The sequence below is a fragment of the Triticum aestivum genome, chromosome 6B (genome assembly GCF_018294505.1).
Source record: "Triticum aestivum cultivar Chinese Spring chromosome 6B, IWGSC CS RefSeq v2.1, whole genome shotgun sequence".
Taxonomy (NCBI): domain Eukaryota; kingdom Viridiplantae; phylum Streptophyta; class Magnoliopsida; order Poales; family Poaceae; genus Triticum; species Triticum aestivum.
The window spans coordinates 45,282,662-45,302,989 of NC_057810.1; the positions used below are offsets into that span (position 1 = coordinate 45,282,662).

Below are 20,328 nucleotides of genomic sequence, written 5' to 3' on the forward strand. Positions count from 1 at the left end.
TATACATAAGCGAGGGGCTATAATTTCAACCAAACCCATACACACACCCCACAGATTGACTCAACCCAACACTCCCACTCAACTTCTAAAAAAACATCCCCCTCATATGGGTGATAAGTATCTATCATTGCCATCATATTACAAGCTAAATTATATTGAGTCCTAACCCTTAGTCAGACTATCTACTAAATAATTCCCCAAGCTTATGTGATTTAATTCTACTAGCAAACATTCATGTGTGTTGCAACGAGAGAGAAAACTCTTCCCCTAGCCGAGTAAGCATGGTTGAAGACTCCCACGGGTCTATATCCCCTATTTCAATATGGCGCCCTACCCGTGTCACTGCTTATCCTTCTTTCCACCCTCACTGATAGTGAGCATGGTGTCCACCCTAGCATAGTATGTCTAATGGTCAATCCCAAGGCGATGATCTCGGCCACCGCATGGCTCACCTTCATTGAACCGCAAAAGTGAAAGTGAATGTTGGGAACATCTTTCAATTTGTTAAAATAATAGCTTAAATATCATGGAGCACTAAGCAAAAAAAATTCCCATTGAACTATTAGCCACAATAATTGCTTCTAAATTGATGTGCCTTCCTTCTATTTGTGTCTTGGGTATGAGTGAAAAATATTCAGTCTCAAAAGACAACAAATAAATGAGAGCAAAAAAGAGAGTATTATAAAAATCGCATGCACGCCTTATATACTCAAATGAGACTGAAGAAGCAATATGCCCAAAGGGATAGAGCCATTTAGATCTTTTTTGAATTATAAGCATCAACTTGTATGTTGTGCCACTTATAATGATCTGTTCTACCAATCGGTCCAGAAGGAAATCACTAATGCTGGGAGCATGTATCATCTCAATGGCTTTGTTTCTTTGTTTCTGAAGAGAGAATTCATAACTCATAAATCAAACACCATTGGCCCCACCTGCGAAAGACTGGCTCATCATTCTTTAGGGACCCCTCCCTCTTTTCAAAATCCTCGAGTGACAGAACAAGCATTATGATACGCAACCTAATCAACTATTAGATCTGGAGAATGAAACACACTGCATCATGTTTACTCAAGCACATGTAGGATGGATCAAGAGCCAACCATGACCTTTAATTGAATTTTGAAATCTTCAATGACAGATCAAAAGCAGATCATGAAATTTAAAAACCATCAATGAACACCGCCAGTCCACCTCGTCGTTGGTTCTATCCACCTTGACATCTGTGGCAAGAGGCTCGTGCAACAGACGCGATGGCGTCCTATAACCTCCTCCTTCTTGATAGGGCACAACCACCGGGAGCGATCTGAGCGAGATTATGCCCCACTAATAGTACGGGTGTTGCCGTGCCATGGGGAACGACCATGGAAGTAATATACGCTAGCACGTCTTCGACACACTCACCGCGGACCCCTTACATGAGGTGAGGCTTGCAAGCTTCACAGACTATCTCCTTCATCTCCTACCAGTACCTCCACCGCAACGGAATCGTTGATTCTGGCGAAACCCCACTCGATCCCTCCTGCATAGAGCCTCCTCAACACCTTCGACGGCCTCCTGGCCAGGTAGCACTCACGATAGTACACGTAGAGGTGCTAGCCTTTCTACGACACTTCCGACAAAGCCTTACCATACAACGACGGCGGCAAGCGGCCATATGCTGCAAATATACAATACTTCGGCTGCACCGGCAAAATTTTCTCCAAAAGGGGTACTATGGAGGACCGCAATAAAATGGTTATTTTAGATCGCTTTGTGCCAAAAACGCTGCTCCAACAACTTCCCTAAAATAGGACACCCATCATACGACAGCCAAGGTGTATTTTAGGGCACCAATTTTAGCCTGTTGTTGCAGATGAATTTGGTGCCCTAAAATTCACTTTGTGGTGCCTCGAATTTTACTCCAACTGCTTTTTTGCACCCTATTATAGGGCTATGGTTGGAGATTCTATGAGTTTTCTTAGGGTTTTTGAATTAGCTTCTCAATTTTTGAATTTCCCCCATTGTCCAGTCTCACTAGAAAGCACCAAGAGCATGGAACTACGCCTCCTCTCTTCTTCCCTACCAGACATTCTATTTAGCTTACTTGAGCAAGAACAATTAACAACCAGGTTCAATGCAACTAGCACACCAATCCTCTAAATCCATCACGCTCTTCCCTAACTCAAACACTAGTCACCCCTCCTACAAGAAGTTCTCATTTGCCTTCTTTCAGCAACCAGCAAAAAAACTTCTCCTTCACTCCACTATAAGACAGCAGCATTAGCAGCCCAAGAACAGATTCGTGCAACACAGCTCTTCTCTACTTCTTTGCTGTAGTACTCGCTACAACAACCACTACATCCAGTTGATACTATCTGTGCATAGCTCGCCCATTTGTCCTTTCACCACCACAAACCAACATCGCAGACCTGCATGTCCTTTTACTTGCACGCACTACCGACCGTCGTCTCGGATCAGCTATTAATTTCGAGCACCCAGCCAGCCACATATCCGACTCTTGCTACTACCGCCAGCAGCGACGACCTACAATTCCTGCATGAGCCACGAGGAGGGGCCCCGGTTCCTGGTGGCACGCAAAAAGCTTCAATGCCGATTTTCTGCGCCGCCCCGCGCTCCTGGCCACAAGCACCTCTTCTCTCTGCTCTAGTCCACCGCCACCGGAGGTTGCCCCCTGCTCCGGGCTAGTTCCTCTCTGCTAAAGACTACGCCTCTGATGCAGCTTCTCCCATGAAATTTCACCCTCACTCCAGAAGCTCCACTAGCACCAGAACCTCTCTTCACCCACAACTACGACTACAAGCACCAGCTTTCCTCTCACTGCTAGCAATGGCTTTAGTTGTAACCTAGGTGTCATACCATGTCTTTTTTACAGGAACCATACCATATTGTTTCTTGGGGGGGGGGGGAATCTGTTACACTCTCTTGCTCTCTAGATATAAACTACATGTATGAGTAGATATACACAAGGGTGGGTCCTTGGGCCAAACCCATACACACACCCCACACATGCACTCAACCCAACATCTATCCTTACTAGGTTGTTGATTGTTAGAAGTTTGCACCGTGTTTCTAAGTTATGTAACTGTTTTACGACTCAATCCAGTCATATCTCCATTTTCTTACATAATAGGTGTTGAAGCCTTCAAGTTAAAGTGTAGGACGTGAGATGATCTTGGTTCTTTCGGCACCACTTTTCATAATTGTACATGGAAAGCACATACATTTTCTATTGGTACTAATTACTGGGGCATACTGTCCAAAAAGACTGATAGCGAGAGGCCATTGAGGTCCAAACATGTCAAACTCCAACAAAACGTGTATTTCATCTATTGTATGAATTATAGAGGGTACTAACATGGTAATTATTTCGGGATTGAAACAATTCCTTGTTCCAACATCTCCACTACATATGATTTTGTTCTTTTTCTATGTAACATGAGTTTGCACATGTATTAAAGATTTTTTGTGAAGGTGATCAAATAATGTACATTTCCATGTGTATATGTGGACTTTAGTTCAAGTCTATTTTCCTTTTCTTGCTCAAATATTCCTTGTATCATTTTTGAGAGGGAAATAGTGGAAAGATGCTACTACACTTCTAGAAATTATTCTGGTGGAAAATGTAAAATGGAGGGAGGGTAGCCAGAGCTACCTTATAAAGTATGTAAGCACTCTTGCATTCCCTCTTTGAGTCTAGGTTTTGCTCTATATGTATCATTAGCAAAGTATTATTTGAATATTCTAAAACATTCATGAATGGTAGGTGTGTTACCATCAAATATGATTATGCTATTGTGATTCCATTAGCTCTAGCATACAAGAAACCGTCCCAAAGAAGCCTTTCTTTCTGTTCCTGGTTTTACTTTCTTCTAACATAGACACAACTTGCATGCCTGAATTCCACTCTTGTTTCAACATCCACCAAAAGTTTTGGCTAAAGTCACATACAAAAGTAAGCGTGTTACAGTCCTTCCTTAGAATATCTCTGTTATAGATCGTGTCAAGTAAAATCCAGAAAAGAGCCTATGTTTATGTTCACAATATGGCTTCGATATCCATGACATAGGGGTGGGAGAAGGAGCATGATTGGTTATAGTCTTGTAAAAAAATTACTATAAAAAAAGAACCTTGCCCGTAGTGAATTTCTAGGATCCATCATCATCAAAATGGCTTAATTTATCAAGAATAATGACAAGGTTATTGCATTGGGCGTATGCCATGGATGATAGGGATGAAACATATCATATATAGATTCATAGGTTAAGGCCTTCTGAATGGTGTTCTCCTCGTCAATAGTAAAATAATGAAATTGGGTTGATTTAGATTGCATAGGATGATCAGACCATGTGTGCTACCAAAACCAAACAGTGTCACATCTTCCATAATCACATTTAGCCCAAGACTAAAACTGGTTCTATGGAGACATACATTCTATCCACCAAAAGTAGCAATGCCAACCAAAGTGTTGTGCGGCATACATGTTAGAGTAATGAGCTTGCAAGATGGAGTTCATCCAAGGGATGTTCTTTTTGTTAGGAACTTCATCAGTAGAGTAGAATTCTGCACTCTCAGATGAAGTACCTCTACACCACATGACTCAGACCTACACGCAAGACCTCATTTGGTAAGACCTTTACCCACCTAACAATATATTTGCCTACATACAAGATCACATTTTTATCACTTTCTTACTGAAGGTCTGAAGCATAACTGATTGCTTTTTTCAAGTTAGAATTAATATAATTTGTCTTTATATGACAACACATGCATATCTTGGATTGACCAGATTTAACGATAATGTGATGTACATAATATACCAAATATTTAGTTGTTTTGAATGGTGGACGTTCGAATCATGTTGTTTTTGATTATAGGAATTCCATGTGTACTCTTTGTAGTGGGGAAAAATTCAAGATATTGTCTGTCTGAAAACCATAGAGATCAAAGGAAGAGTGAAATGGGGGGATTTTAAAAATCTCCTTAAGGAATCACTCTCAAAATTGTTCAATAATGGTAAGATCACTTTCGTACATTATAGAACATTCATCCTTGTTCTTATGATTTGACATCTCCCCTTTTAGGATTAATTTACTTTTGTGCTGAAATGAGTTTGAAATTGTATTTGATATACCTAGATAACTATGTCTTTTGTAGCGTCAGTTTGCTTTCATCATAAGTTTTAATAATTACTAAAACATCACAACAATAAGTATGAACTGATTTTTACTTGCAAACAATATCATATTAGGTGATTTGCCTGTTGTTGAATGTTTAGTCTTCGAGAAATGGCTTAGAGGGAATGAAACAGGTAAGATTGACACTTAATTTTTCATTTATAGTCTTTAGAAGGTATGGACATTTAGAATATTATGTTTAAGCTATTTATGACACTTATGCAGGTTGCAAAGATGTTAAAAGTGAACAAAAGAATTGGTTTAGCAACAACAAAAGATGGTTTATATATTTATGTATGTCCTGGAAACAAGGTCATAATAACAGTCCTTGCAAAATATGGTTTCTGGAAAGGTGCGTCAACATTCGATACAAACCAAGATTCATTAATCGGTTTTGTTGTACGGGACCAAAAGTCACGAGTAAACACAAGCAATGGAGAGGTAAGTATTGTGAAAGTACAAGAAATCGGGGGCACTTGTGTGGAATCACAAGAAGTGATATGCGGTAAGCTTGTATTATCTATTAGTCCACATACATGGAAGTCTTATTCTCGCGATGTCTTCCTCTAGTACTTGCTGATCATGGACGTCATCCTTCTCTTTTTTCATATGAACAATCATACCATCGTCATCCTCTTCATGCACCAGTAAATGATGGCCGCTATTTTCGGTGTCCTCCTCTGGTACTAGCAGAGCAAGGCTCATATTGTCTGTATCCTCTGCCTGGCCTACTAGGTCACGACTTCCATGCTCAGCATCCTCCTCTTGAACCACCAGGTCAAGGATTACATCCTCGACATCCTCCTCAATCCTCATGCACCAGAATGTCAATACATCTTTCATCAGCTTCCTCCTTGTCCAAGAGGTCAAGGCTTCATTACCCATCGTGCTCCCAATTTTGCACTAGAATATTTCAATCCCTTAACAGACCATGGAAACAACAACGGTATTTCCCCTAGCCAGCAACATTGGATGTTTAGCGAATGGCTTGAGACTGACTATGTTATTGTAGGTTCACAACACTTGAGGCCACCTAGCAGTTTTGCTCCTGGTCATTTGTGGCATAGAATGTCGTGCCCAAGGTCCGAGAATAATCATCCTAGTTTAGAAAGATCAGAAGGCTTCTCTGGCTATAGCTCCACATATTACTCTAGATTAAAAAATGGGCCAGGCAGCACGCCTCCCAACTAAAGTCATTGATGACATTGCAGCCTTGTCCCAAGAAACATTCTGAATGATTTACCTTAGACTGTTGTATTCAGAACTACAAGGAAGACACCATGACATGGGTTCTTCTTTCTATTTCCAATCGGACCAATTAATCCCAATATCTGTAGAACATAATTCCCGATGTGTACAATGATGCATATGAAATTTCCTAATCTCATGATAGCATGCATGTTTGCCAGGCACAACTATGTTCCAACCTTCATTGCTACATGTATCTTCACATTTGGTGACTGATGAGGTTATTATCTCTTTTTCTGGATAGTCCACATGTTTTAGCTAGATTGAGTTATGTGTTAGTTTAATATTTCACATCGAGTCAAGTAGATGTTCACTTTCATACTTGAGCTATTGCTAATTGTCATGTACAAAACATAACTAATCTCCCTCAAAGATTTCTTAGTATGTTTCATTCATTCACTATAAATCATTAACTATTTCTAGAATTGTCGATACTGACGAAAAAAGTACAAAAATGGTCAATGCCAAATAAATTGAAACAAATGTCAAGTGTGTTAAGTCCACTTTCAATAGTATATGAGTCAATTTATGCCACCAAAACCGTCTCTTGTGAATTGATGCCCATGCAAAATATAACTAATATCTCAGAATATAATTGACATCATTTTACCATGACTTTTATGTACTAAAAATCATCCGCACATAAACAAATTCAAAACACAATTAAAAAACTTTTATCATTTCAAGTTCTTTTAATTAGTATATTACATAAAAATAAGGTAAAAATATATGGAAAACACAGATTTTTTACAATGAGAATAATAGTAACCTAATACAACATTGTAATTTCATAATAAGTTAACAAGGGATAATGATCATCCCCGTGCATCAAACATGCCTATGACATAACTATGTTTGCCAAAGGCGCATATTTGAAAATGTGATCACATTTGGATGAAAGTTTCCTTAGACAAATTAAATAATATGTGTTCATGATACAACTTTATAAAATTCTAGCCCACACATACGGGCGGGCCACTATGCTAGTACAATGAAAAGCACAAACATACATAAGTAATTGGAAAGCGCCAACACTAATTACCTTCGTTCCGTGGGTTACTTGTTTTATAGTAGTTTGGCACTGATCAGCCTCTCTGAATAATAGTCACAATGCTAATGTCAACCACAACTTACTCCTTAAATCTCTAGTATAGGTCACAATCTTTTCGGGAGTATTTTCATGTCCAACAAAAATAGTCAATGCATTTTTGGTGCTTTTAGAGAACTAAAGACCACATACTATTTCCATCTTTCAGACTTGATGATCATTTCTTAGTGCGCTATTTCTTTACTAGTAGCACGCTATAGCATACGAGGAGAGGCCACACTGAAGTTTGGCATCTTTTCTTATGATGGGGCTATTCGCGGAATAGCATGCTATATTGCGCTAAAACAGTATAGCTTGTATTGTGTTTTTTTTGGCAGCCCATTAGCCCAAGGACACCACTCTGACCTAGCACAAATAGGAAAAATAGATAATCCCCTATCCAACCAAGTCCTTACAGTCCCCAACTCTCTACTTTATTCTCTACCCAACCACGCGGTCCTGTGCGTCGAAAGAGGCGGCTTCTTCTTCCTCCTGTTCGGTACGTCTACTTCCGTTCCTCATTGGTCTTCCTCTGTTCTTCGTCGGTCTTTCCCTGTTTGCAGCGGCACAATGTTGCAATCAGCTACGCCGCTAGCAAGTGAGGCACCAAGCAAGTTCTTTGGGCTCACAGGTCCGTGATGTATGTGTTGGATCATGATGTTTGCTAGATCTTAGTTTTCGATTATGTTACAAGTTATCCATCTTAACTCCTAGAACTTAGTTGACTGATCGTCGCTTTGTCAGATAGCCAGCTACATGGAATACTTAAATATCTGGCAATGAGAGGTTATTCTTTAGCAATGGAGATCCCGGAGGCACCAGATTCTAAATTTGTATATTTTTGCCATGTTGTTGGCTCATGGGTTGTTGATGTTAGGCCACATTAATGTTTTTTTAGTAATTGATTATTGAAATATATCATTTATTCTTGTTAAAATCCTTTAATTTTAGGCTATACATGGCATTAGTTTGAAACACCATTTGTAATTAGCACACTATAGTGTGATAGCATCTGGAGGAGGCCACCCCTATGTCTCTTAACATGCTATTTTTTGTTGCTTTTTTGAAAGGGACAATCATTTATTGTTACTACTGAATGCACACTTCTCACTCCCACAAACAATTCATCATAGAACATGAGGCCCATGGTCTGTGTTGGAATAGGCAGTGCCGCGGAGGTGCTTAGGCACGCCTAGGTGCTAGGCAATGACCCAACACCTCGCCTAGAGCATAAGCAGAAGTCTAGGCAGAGCAAGTAAGAAATTGTCTACCCAAGCGAGAAATCATGCCATATGGCGCTAATATGCCAAACGGGCCATATTCCAATCGTAGTAGCTTGTCGTTAACATACTTATATGCCCTAAATTATTAAAATTCACATATAATAATCACATATACATACTAATAGTAAAAAAATCGCCTAAGTTGCGCCTAGGACGCTTAAGCACCGCTTAGGCACTAGGCGAAGGCCATCCACCTCGCTTACGCCTACCGCCTTTTCCAACCTTGGCCAGGGTTATGCTTTCAAGTGATATTATTTGACATCATTCTTATCATTGATTTAGTATAATATCTTCATTGTCGTGTCTTTAGAAAAGTAGCAGATTTTGTTTTGATAACAGACAGCCATGTAAAATTGATTGTTGTTTTGGCTTACCAAATTGTTGCTTTGCTCTAATGTAGGTGTATTTTGATGAGTTAGGACAAATTTCAATATTGATAGATAAAATAATATCTGATCCAAAGTGAACATTAAGTTTGTGTCAACCAAATTAACCTTTTGAATTTATTACTTCATGGCTTCTAGTTCCACTCTTCTCTTGTTATGGCCCATTATTAAAATGATGATGATTGTTAGAACAATTAGTTCCTATGCAACATTTGATACATCATATAATGGACGTAATCAATGTTTACTCATAATTCTTCGGTGCAAAAACAACCAATGCTATGTCTAAATAGGGATTTTTTTTGCTAGGCCACATTTTCCTTAGATATCCCATTTTCCAAGTTGCTTTGAATTACTTGAGATGGTTTTAGGTATTAGGTACATCGCTAAACTATAGGGCTAATAATTTATTCTACCCTCCGACCATCCCACGGTAACAAAGCAGCCAACCAGATCCACCCAGAATGCAAACCTCCCTCCTGTAGTAACTTGTGGTAAAAATATTCATCAGTTTTACAGCTAGAAACTAAGTGTATTACAATCAAACATAAACCCATAATTAAGTTGTAAAAGTGGCTACCACATTTAGTACAAAATGCAAAGTGTATTACCATCTAGTTTAATGCCAGATTAAGTAGTAAATGAATCAGAACAATAGGCATAATACAGAATGAATAAAAAAATTAGTCCATGGGTTTGTTAGGCTGTCGGCACATACGAGCACTGAGTACCACCTGCATATGTAGTAAAAAGATTATTTTTTTACTACATGTTAAATATGACTTTATGACCGATAGTTCACATAGGATTTTGAAGCAAAGAAATCAATCAGTTTTACTATATGTTACATGAGACATTACTACCAATTTCTGAACATGCATCTGAGTAATGAAGTTAACACTTTTTACTACATGTCACACGGGCTATCATTATCAATATATGACCATGCATATATAGTAATCAAGTTAACACTTTTACTACATGCCAAATAGACTATTACGACCAAATGTGTAGAGGATCACGAGGATGGGCGCATGTTTTCTGGTTGATTGGGAGCACAATATGGTCGGAGTGCAGAATAATGATTTTGTGATCAGGTGCAGTTTTGTGCCACAATATAGTAAAACTAGCATATATATATATATATATATATATATATATATGATTTACAACCACATTAATTCGAACATCATGGATAACGGTGTAACTCAGATCACATTATTCACACTAAAATGTTGTTGTCTCTTGTGGGATCATGTGGAACACTCTCTTGATATCTAGCTATAGCCTACAAGTATGAGTGGATATACATACGTGTGGGTCTTTAATTTCGTCCAAACCCGTACACACACCCAACACATAGACTCAACCCAACACTACCCCTCAACTTCTCAAAAAAAACACTCCCCTCAGATGGGTGATAAGTATCTATCATTACAATCTTTTTACACGCTAAATTATATTACTTGAGTCCTAACCCTTAGTTAGACAATATACTACATGATTCCCCAAGCTTATGTGATTCAATTGTACTAGCATACATTCTTGTGCATTGCAACGGGAGAAAAAAAATCTGTCCCTAGCCTAATGAGCATGGCTCAAGACTCCCACGATGCTACATCCTCTATTTCAATATGGCGCCCTTACCATGTCACTTATTCTCTTTCTTGCCACCCTCACTGATAGTGAGCATGGTGTCCACCCTATCACAATATATATGATGGCCATTCCCAAGGCGATGATCTCGGGCACCGCATGACTCACCTTCATTGAAAAGCACCACTGAAATATAATGTTTTGAACATCTTTCAATTTGTTAAAACACTAGCTTAAATATCATGGAGCACTGAGCAAAAAAAAATCCCATTGAACTATTAGCCACAATAGTTTCTTCTAAATTGATGTGGCTTCCTTCTATTTGTATCTTGGGTATGAGTGAAAAATATTCAGTCTCAAAAGACAACAAAGAAATAAGAGCAAAAAAAGAGAGTATTACTAAATTTCAAGCACGCCAAATGAAACTGAAGAAGCAATATGCACAACAAAGAAATGGATAGAGCCATTTGGAAAATGGTTGAATTATAAGCATCCACTCGTATGTTGTGCCACTTACAATGATATGTTCTACCAATTAATCCACAATGAATTTACTAATCCTGGGAGCATGTTTCATCTGAATGGCTTTCTTTCTTTGTTTCTTAAGAGAGAATTCATACCTCGTAAATCGAACACCATTGAGCCCGCCTATGAAAGAATGCCTCATCATTCTGTAGAGAACCCTCCCTCTTTTCAATATCCTCTAGCAACAAAACAAACACTGTAAGATACAACCAAATCAACTATTAGATCTGGTGAATAAAACACACTACATCGTGCTTACTCAAGCACATGTAGGATGGATTAAGAGCCAATGGTGAAGTTTACATTGAATTCTAAAATCATCAATAACAGATCAAAAACAGATCATGAAATATAAAAACCATGAATGAACTGCACAAGTCCACCTCGTCATTGGTTCTATGAACCTTAACCTCGGTGGCAAGAGGCCCATGCCACACACGCGATAGTGACCTATAAAATCCTCCTTGTTAGGGCATAACCACTGGGACTGGTCTGAGCGAGATGATGGCGCCCTAATGTGGAACTACGCTAGGACGCCTCCAACACACTCACCATGGACCCCTTCCACGAGGTGAGGCTTGCAAGCTTCCCAATCTGTCTCCTTCATCTCCTGCCAGTACCTCCACCGCAACAGACTTTTGTTCAAGTCTATTTTCTTTTTCCTGCTCAAATATTCCTTGTATCATTTTTGAGAGGGAAATAGTGGAAAGATGCTACTACGCTTCTAGAAATTATTCTGGTGGAAAATGTACAATGGAGGGAGGGTAGCCAGAGCTACCTTATAAAGTATGTAAGCACTCTTGCATTCCCTCTTTGAGTCTAGGTTTTGCTCTATATGTATCATTAGAAAAGTATTATTTGAATATGCTAAAACATTCATGAATGGTAGGTGTGTTACCATCAAATATGATCATGCTATTGTGATTCCATTAGCTCTAGCATACAAGAAACCATCCAAAAGAAGCCTTTCTTTTTGTTCCTGGTTTTAATTTCTTCTAACATAGACACAACTTGCATGCCTAAATTCCACTCTTGTTTCAACATCCACCAAAATGTTTGGCTAAAGTCACATACAAAAGTAAGCGTGTTGCAGTCCTTCCTTAGAATATCTCTGTTATAGATCGTGTCAAGTAAAAGCTAGAAAATAGCCTATGTTTATGTTCACAATATGGCTTCGATATCCGTGACGTAGGGGTGGGAGAAGGAGCATGATTGGTTATAGTGTTGTAAAAAAATACTGGTAAAAAAGAACCTTGCCCATAGTGAATTTCTAGGAGCCATCATAATCAAAATAGCTTAATTTATCAAGAATAATGACGAGGTTATTGCATTGGGCGTATGCCATGGATGATAGGGACAAAAAATATCATATATAGATTCATAGGTTAAGGCCTTCTGAATGGTCTTCTCCTCGTCAATAGTAAAATAATGCAATTGGGTGGATTTAGATTGCATAGGATGATCAGACCATGTGTGCTACCAAATCCAAAAAGTGTCACATCTTCCAAAATAACATTTCGCCAAAGACTAAAATTGGTTCTATGGAGACATACATTCTATCAACCAAAAGTAGGAATGCCAACCAAAGTGTTGTGGGGCATACATGTTAGAGTAATGAGCTTGCAAGATGGAGTTCGTCCAAGGGATGTTCTTTTTGTTAGGAACTTCATCAGTAGAGTAGAATTCCGCACTCTCAGATGAAGTACCTCTACACCACATGACTCAGACCTACACGCAAGACCTCATTTGGTAAGACCTTTACCCACCTAACAATATCTTTGCCTACATACAAGATCACATTTTTATCACTATCTTACTGAAGGTCTGAAGCATAATTGATTGCTTTTCTCAAGTTAGAATTAATATAATTTGTGTTTATATGACAACATATGCATATCTTGGGTTAACCAGATTTAATGATAATGTGATGTACATAATATACCAAATATTTAGTTGTTTTGAATGGTGGACGTTCGAATCATGTTGTTTCTGATTATAGGAATTCCATGTGTACTCTTTGCAGTGGGGAAAAAATCAAGATATTGTCTGTCTGAAAACCATGGAGATCAAAGGAAGAGTGAAATGGCAGGATTTTAAAAATCTCCTTAAGGATCTTCGTCACTCTCAAAATTGTTCAATAATGGTAAGATCACTTTCTTACATTATAGAACATCCATCCTTGTTCTTATGATTTGACATCTCCTCTTTTAGGACTAATTTACTTTTGTGCTGAAATGATTTTGAAATGTATTTGATATACCTAGATAACTATGTCTTTTGTAGCGTCAGTTTGCTTTCATCATAAGTTTTAATAATTACTAAAACATCACAAAAATAAGTATGAACTAATTTTTACTTGCAACCAATATCGTATTAGGTGATTTTCCTGTTGTTGAATGTTCAGTCTTCGAGAAATGGCTTAGAGGGAATGAAACAGGTAAGATTGACACTTGATTTTTTAGTTATAGTCTTTAGAAGGTATGGACATTTAGAATATAATGTTTAAGCTATTTATAACACTGATGCAGGTTGCAAAGATTTTAAAAGTGAACAAAAGAATTGGTTTAGCAACTACAAAAGATGGTTTATATATTTATGTATGTCCTCGACACAAGGTCATAATAACAGTCCTTGCAAAATATGGTTTCTAGAAGGTGCCTCAACATTCGATAGAAACCAAGATTCATTAATCGGTTTTGTTGTACGGGACCAAAAGTCACGAGTAAACACAAGCAATGGAGAGGTAAATATTGTGAAAGTACAAGAAATCGGGGGCACTCGTGTGGAATCACAAGAAGTGATATGTGGTAAGCTTGTATTATCTATTAGTCCACATGGATGGAAGTCTTATTCTCGTGATGTCCTCCTCTGGTACTTGCTAATCATGGATGTCATCCTTCTCTTTTGTCATATCTACAATCATACCATCTTCATCGTCTTCATGCACCAGTAAATGATGGCCTATATTTTCGGCGTCCTCCTCTGGTACTAGCAGAGCAAGGCTCATATTGTCTGTATCCTCCGCCTGGCCTACAAGGTCATGACTTCAATGCTCGGCATCCTCCTCTTGAACCACCAGGTCAAGGATTACATCCTCGACATCCTCCTCAATCCTCATGCACCAGAATGTCAATACATCTTTCATCATCTTCCTCCTTGTCCAAGAGGTCAAGGCTTCATTACCAGCCGTTCGGAAAAATTTCGCGAAAAAACAGCCGCTGCCTCTCGACGTCAGCCGCACGATTTTCAAAATTAATTAAAAACTGTAAGGAATCTCAAAAACATTTCAACATACGACAGTTGCGCCTTGTCCATAGCTTTCCAACAGCGTATCATACGTCTCGTTTCGACAAACGATTAGAAAACTGGAGCGAAAACAGTACCGAAAATTTCAAAAAATTTGAAAAACAGAGTTCCGTGATTTAGTAAATTTGAAACTACTCTTCAACCGTAACGAATCAGAGAAAGATTTATATATGAAAAAGATGCGTCTCGACGATATCTATCCAACGGCGTATCATTTGCTTCATTCCAACAAGCGGTTTAGAAACAAACGCGAAAAAATGCTCGCTGCCACTCGTCATCCGCCGCACCATTTTGAAAACTGCTCTTAAACCGTGTGGAATCTCGAAAAGTGTTCAACATCTCGAAGTTGCGCCTAATCCATAGCTTTTCATCGGTATATTACACGCCTCATTCCGACAAACGTTAAAAAATTAGAGCAAAAACAGTACCGAAAAAATAACGCGTACAGTTTTTTCCGACGGGAAGTTCACTAGTCTCTATTGCAGTGCTCGTCGTCAAGAAGATGCAGTGCACTTGCGTTCAGCGTGCAGTGCGGAAGTGGTGTGCAGAATAGTTATACTGCTAATATTAGCAGAATAGACCGTCTATATATATGTATATTCCTTTCAACTATATTTTTTATGAAATATGTTTCGAATATATGTCCTCTAGAGAACATCTTCTCAACAACTTTTACCATACCATATTTCTTGAAGTAGTCTAACTAATAAATATTTATATTGGACCATAACATCTTATTATTTCATAACAAAAGATGGCATTTCCCCTACAAACAAGTCAAATAGAAAGAATTCAATAATGTTAGTATTACTAGGGAGAAAACAAAGGAAAAATGCATAGTAAAAAAATATTTCCTTTATTATCTAACTATTTACAGGAATTCAATGATGTGGTTATTATTTTCTCGACAAAAAGAATCTATTGAATAGTAACACAAAAAACACTGAAGAAGCTTATGTGAGGAGTGTGAAACCATCAAAGAATGTGATAGAGTATGAAGAAACTATCATAGCTTTCCCATGTTTGGTCCCTTTGCTCTAGATAACCATAGATTGAACCACAAACATGGAAAAATTTATCTAAAGGCTAACTAACATTGGACATTAGCCAAGCTACCCCTATTGATGTCCATCCTTTTTCTACATATTACACATTTTTAGCTAGATTGAGTTAAGTGTTAGTTTAATATTTCACATCAAGTGAAGGAGATTTTCACTTTCATAGTTGAGCTATTGCTAATTGTCATGTCCAAAACATAACTAATCATCTTGAAAAAATTCCTAGTATGTTTCATTCATTCACTATAGATCAATAACTATTTCTAGAATTGTCATTACTGATTAAAAAATTCACAAAAATGGTCAATGCCAAATTAATTGAAGAAAATTTCAAGTGTGTCAAGTCCACTTTCAATATCATTGGAGTGAATTTATCCTACCAAAACCGTCTCTTGAGAATCGATGCCCATGCAAAATATAACTAATACCTCAGAATATAATTGACATCGTTTTACCAAGAATTTTATGTACTAAAAATCATATGCACAGAAAAGATTTAAACCACAATTAAAAATAGTTTTATCATTTCAAGTTCGTTTAATTAGTATATAACACAAAAATAAGGTAAAAATATATGGAAAACACACAATTTCTACAATTAGATTAATTGTAACCTAATACAACATTGTAACTTCATAATAAGTTAACAATGGATAATGATGATCCCCGTGCGTCAAACAATCCTAAGAAAAAAATATGTTCGCCAAAGGCGCATATTTGAAAATGTGATCACATTTGGATGCAAGTTTCCTTAGACAAATTAAATAATATGTGTTCATGATGCAACTTTATAACATTAGAGCCCGCAAATTGAGTTGGACACTATGCTAGTACAGTGAAAAGCACAAACATACATAAGTAATTGGAAAGCGACAACACTAATTACCTTCGATCCGCGGGTTCCTTGTTTTATAGTAGTTTGGCACTCATCCCTCTCTCTGAATAATAGTCACAATGCTAATGTCAACCATAACTTACTCCTTAAATCTCAAGTATAGGTTACAATCTTTTCTGGAGTATTTTCATGGCCAACAAAAATAGTCAATGCATTTTTGGTGCTTTTAGAGAACTGAATACCACATACTATTTCCATATTTCAGACATGACGATCATGTCTTTTTTCAATGAAAAAATAGTGCGCAATTTCTTTACTAGTAGCGCTCTATAGCATACGAGGAGAGTCCACACTAAAGTTTGGCATTTTTTTCTTATGATGGGGCTATTCGCGAAATAACACGCTATATGGCGCTAAAATGGTATAGCTTGTAGTGTGTTTTTTTGGAAACCCATTAGCCCAAGGACACAAGTATGACCTAGCCCAAACAGGAAAAATAGAGAATCCCCTATCCAACCAAGCGCTTCCAGTCCCCATCTCTCTACTTTGTTCTCCACCCAACCACGTGAACCTGTGCGTCGGCGGAGGAGGCTTCTTCTTCCTCTTGTTCGGGCTGTCTAGTTCCATTCCTCGCTGGTCTTCCTCTGTTCTCTGTCAATCATTCCCGTTTGCGGCGGCTCATGTCGCAGCCAGCTGCGCCGCTAACAAGTGAGGCACCAGGCAAGTTCTTTGGGCTCGCAGATCCATGATGTATGCGTTGGATCATGATGTTTGCTAGATCTTAGTTTTTGATTATGTTGCAAGTTATCCATCTTAACTCCTAGCACTCAATTGATTGATCGTCATTTGGCAAATGGCTAGCTACATGAAGTACTTCAATATCCGGCAATGAGAGGTTATTTTTTAGTAATGGAGATCCCGGCGGCACCTGATTCTAAATTTTTATATTTTTTCTATGTTGTTGCCTTATGGGTTGTTGATGTTAGGCTACATTAAAGTTTTTTAGTACTTTATTATTGAAATATATCATTTATTCTTGTTAATATCCTTTAATTTTAGGATACACATGGCATTACTTTGAAACACCATATGTAAATAGCACACTATAGTGTGTATAGCATCTGGAGGAGGCCACCCCTATTTCTCTTAACCTGCTATTTTTTGTTGCTTTTTTGAAAGGCACAATCATTTATTGTTACTACTGAATGCACACTACTCACTCCCACAAACAATTCATCGTAGAACATGAGGTACATGGTTATGCTTTGAAGTGATATTCTTTGACATCATTATTATCATTGATTTAGTATAATGTCTTCATTGTCGTGTCTTTAGAAAAGTAGCAGAATTTGTTTTGATAATCGACAAATATGTAAAAATGATCGTTGTTTTGGCTTACATAATTGTTGATTTTCTCTAATGTAGGTGTATTTTGATGAGTTAGGACAAATGTCAATATTGGCAAATAAAATAATATCAGAACCACAATGAATATTAAGTCTGTGTCATCAAAAATTAAATTTTTGAATTTATTACTACATGGTTTCTAGTTGCACTCTTCTTTTGTTATGGCCCATTATTAAACCGATGATAATTTTGAGAACAACTAGTTCCTGTGCAACATTTGATACATCATATATTGGTCGTAATCAATGTTTTCTCATAATTCCTCAGTGCAAAAACCACTAATGCTATGTTGAAATAGGGATTTTTTTCCTTAGGCCACATTTTCCTTAGATATCCCATTTTCCAGGTTGATTTGAATTACTTGAAATGGTTTTAGGTATTAGAATACCTATATGTATATGCTTAATCCCACGGTAACTAGGCAGCCAACCAGATCCACAGAATGCAAACCTCCCTCCTGTAGTAGCTGGTGGTAAAAATATTCATCAGTTTTACTACTGGAAACTAAGTGTATTACGATCAAACATAAACCCAGAATTAAGATGTAAAAGTGGCTACCACATTTACTACAAAATGCAAAGCGTTTTACCAGCAAGTTTAATGCCATATTAAGTAGTAAAGAAATCAATTTTTTCTACTACATAACAACAAGCATATTACGGAATGAATAAAAAATTAGTCCATGGATTTGTTAGCTTGTCGGCACATATGCTAGATCACTTAGTAGAACCTACATATGTAGTAAAAACATTATTATTTTTTACTACATGTTACATATGACTTTACAACCGATGGTTCGAACAGGATTTCACAGTAAAGAAATCAATAAGTTTTACTATATGTTACATGAGACATTACTACCAATTTATGGACATGCATCCGAGTAATGAAGTTAACACTTTTTACTACATGTCACATGGGCTATCACTATCAATATATGACCATGCATCTATAGTAATGTCGTTAACACTTTTTACTACATGCCAAATAGGTTATTACGACCAAATGTGTAGAGGAGTACGAGGATGGGCGCATGTTTTCTGGTTGATTGGGTGCACAATACGGTTGGAGTGCAGAATCAGGATTTTGCCACAATATAGTAACACTATCAAATATATATAAGATTTACAACCACATTAATTCGAACATCATGGATGACGATGTAACTCATATTACATTATTCGCACTAAAATGTTGTTGTCTCTTGTGTGAACATCTGGAATACTCTCTTGTTCTCTAACTATAGCCTACAAGTATGAGTCGATATACATAAGCGTGGGTCTTTAATTTCTTCCAAACCCGTACACACACCCCACACATAGACTCAACCCAACACCCCCCTCAACTTCTAAAAAAATAATCCCCTCAGATGGGTGATAGGTATCTATCATTACCATCTTGTTACACGCTAAATTATATTACTTGAGTCCTAACCCTTAGTTAGACAATATACTACTTGATTCCCCAAGCTCATGTGCTTTAATTGTACTAGCAAACACTCTTGTGCGTTGCAACGGGAGAAAAACCTGCCCATAGCCTAGTAAGCATGGCTCAAGACTCCCAAGGGGCTACATAATCTATTTCAATATGGCGCCCTACCCATGTCACTTCTTATCCTTCTTTCCACCCTCACTGATAGTAAGCGTGGTGTCCACCCTATCACAATATGTTTGATGGTCGTTCCCAAGGCGATGGTCTCAGGCACCGCATGGCCTACCTTCATTGAACAACACTAGTGAAAGAGAATGTTTGGAACATCTTTCAATTTGTTAAATACTAGCTTAAACATCATGGAGCGTTGAGCAATAAAATTCCCATTGAACTATTAGCTACAATAGTTGCTTCTAAAATGATGTGGCTTCCTTGTATTTGTGTCTTGGATATGAGTGAAAAATATTCAGTCTCAAAATACAATAAAGAAATAAGAGCAAAAAATAGAGTATTATTAAAATTGCATGCACGCCTTATATACTCAAATGAGACTGAAGGAGCAATATGCCCTTTAGTCATATACGTACAACGGGATAGAGCCATTTAGAAAATGTTTGAATTATACGCACCAACTTGTATGTTGTGCCACTTATAATGATCTATTCTACCAACCAGTCCACAATGAATACACTAATGCTGGCAACATGTTTCATCTGAATGGCTTTGTTTCTTTGTTTCTGAAGAGAGAATTCATTACTCGTAAATCGAACACCATTGACCCTAGCTACAAAAGATTGGCTCATCATTCTTTAGGGAACCCTCCCTATGTTCAATATCCTCTAGTGACAGAACAAGCACTGGAGACGCAACCAATTCAACTATTAGATCTGGAGAATAAAACACACCGCATCGTGCTTACTCTAGCACATGTAGGATGGATTAAGAGCCAATCATGAACATTTAATTCAATTCTAAAATCATCAATGACA

At 37.7% G+C, this 20,328-nt stretch overlaps 2 pseudogenes; both read left to right on the forward strand.

The window, feature by feature from the left end:
- Positions 1-1,253: 1,253 nt before the first annotated feature.
- On the forward strand, positions 1,254-6,368 carry LOC123138755 (uncharacterized; annotated as a pseudogene).
- A 1,714-nt stretch (positions 6,369-8,082) lies between these two features.
- The window catches only part of LOC123138756 (uncharacterized), a 53,596-nt pseudogene continuing 41,350 nt past the window's right edge, over positions 8,083-20,328 (forward strand).